This window comes from Camelus dromedarius, chromosome 9 (assembly GCF_036321535.1).
Source record: "Camelus dromedarius isolate mCamDro1 chromosome 9, mCamDro1.pat, whole genome shotgun sequence".
In the NCBI taxonomy this organism is placed as follows: Eukaryota; Metazoa; Chordata; class Mammalia; order Artiodactyla; family Camelidae; genus Camelus; species Camelus dromedarius.
In genome coordinates, this window is record NC_087444.1 from 62,246,298 (window position 1) to 62,248,459 (window position 2,162).

The 2,162-nt window shown below is 34.0% G+C and overlaps 1 non-coding gene across 1 annotated transcript; it reads right to left on the reverse strand.

Annotated features, from left to right (window-relative positions):
• Positions 1–1,642: 1,642 nt before the first annotated feature.
• On the reverse strand, positions 1,643–1,751 carry LOC116155058 (U6 spliceosomal RNA). Its single transcript, XR_004139088.1, has one exon. It is a non-coding gene; the product is annotated as a U6 spliceosomal RNA (small nuclear RNA).
• Positions 1,752–2,162: the final 411 nt, after the last annotated feature.

The window sequence follows — 2,162 nt, forward strand, 5'->3', positions numbered from 1 at the left end:
CACCTAATGTTGGTTGCATAGAATTTCCTGTCCTATTGGTACAGGCCAAGAATTGTTAAAGCCATTATAGTGAGGGTGCTGGTTACCTAGTTCATTTTATAAGATGAGTAGAATAATGAATTATTATGCATTCTTGGAGTAAAATCTGTCAGTGCACTTAAAACTATAAAAATGCTCACTCTATTTTAAAATTGAAGATAATTATAGATTATAGATTATATTATCTAATTACAGATTTCACATCAATTGAAAGAAATAATACAGAGCGATTCCACGTACCCTGTTCCTAGTTTTCACCAGTGTAACATCTTGCAAAACTATAGTGTAACATCACAACGTAGACAGTGACACTGATGCAATCCACTGATCTCATTCAGCTGTCCCCAGTCTTACCTGTGTTCATTTGTGTATGTATGTATATTCAGTTCCATACAATTTACTCACATGTATAGGTTCACATATCTACCACCACAGTGGAGATACAGAACAGTTCCATCATAACAAGAATTCCTCATACTGCCCTTTTACAATCACACCATCTTCCTTCCCTTGTCCCTAACTCCTGCATTTACAAAATTTTATCATTTGAAGAACATTACATAAAATATCACATAGGATGTAACATCTGAAGGTTAGATTTTTTTCTAACTCAGAATAATTCCTTAAAGGTCCATCCAAGCTACTGCATGTATCAATGGTTTTCTTATTTTTATTGCTGAATAACATTTTTTTGTGTATATGTACTACAGGTTAACCGTTCACCAGCTGAACACATCTGGGCTACTTCTAGTTTGGGGCTATTATGAATAAGGCCACAATAAACATTCACATGCAGGTGCTTCTGTGAACACAGTTTTAATTTCTCTGGGATAAACACCAGAGAGTACAATTTGGGGTTCGTATGGCAATTTCACATTTAGTTTTATAAGAAACTGCCAAACTGTTTTCAAGAATGGCTATATGATCTTACCTGCCCATCAACAAAGTATTAGTAATCCAGTGTCTCTGCATCCTTGCCAGCATTTGGTAAATTCACTGCTTATATTGTCACTACTCTGTATGTAGTGATACCTCATTATGGTTTTAATTTGCATTTCCCTTATGACTCGTAATGTTAAACATCCTTTCATGTGCTTATTTTCCATCTGCATACCGTCTTCATTGAAAAGTCTATTTGTGTCTTTTGAACATTTTCTAATTTGAGTGTTTGTTTTAACTATTGAGTTTTGAGTGTTCTTTATATATTCTAGATACTAGTCCTCTGCTGGATAAGTGGTTTGCAAATATCTCTACCCAGTTTATTGTTTGTCTTTCATCTTCTTCACCTAGACTTTCACAGAGGAAACATTTTTAACTCTGATGAAGTCCAGTTTATCAATTTTTTCTTTCATAGTTTGTATTTTTGGTGTCAAGTCTAAGGACTCTTAGCCTAGCTCTAGATGCCAAAGTGTTTTTTTTTTCCTAAAGGTTTTATAGTTTTATGTTTTAATTTGAAGTTCATAATCAAGTTCGAGTTAATTTTTATATAAGGTGTGAGGTTTAGTTTGAGTTTCATTTTCTTGCCTATAGATGTTCCCTCTCTCCAGCTCCATTTGTTGAAAAGGCTACTGTTCCTTCTTTGAATTGCTTTTAATCCTTTGTAAAATATATGGAACAATTCATGAATTTGCATGTGATCCTTACGCAGTGGCCATGTTAATCTTCTCTGTATCATTCCAGATTTTTTTATATGTGCTACCTGAGTGAGTAGCTCATACACTGTAAGAACTGCTACAAGATGGAAACCTCAGCCTGTATGAATAAAGAGCCCCAGAAATGGCAGATATGCAGGTTAAATATAAAATACATTTTTCTCATTTGTTAATTTCTTGAAACAACATTTGGTGATGGGAAGAAAGATCCTAACACTGTACTGTGGAGTTTCAGTCCATGTAGATGTGTAATGCATGTCAACAGTAGCAGGAAGGATGGGGCAGGGTGAATACTGGACATATACTAACTACTAAAACCAACTAAGAGGTTTAGACATAAAAAATAAAGGATGAAAAGTGAAATACTTAAAGTTTTCAGTTAGTCTAAGAGTAGAAAAAAAGGAACAATAAGAAAACAGAAAACCAATATAAGAGTAGACTTGAACCCAACAATATCAATAATAATACCAA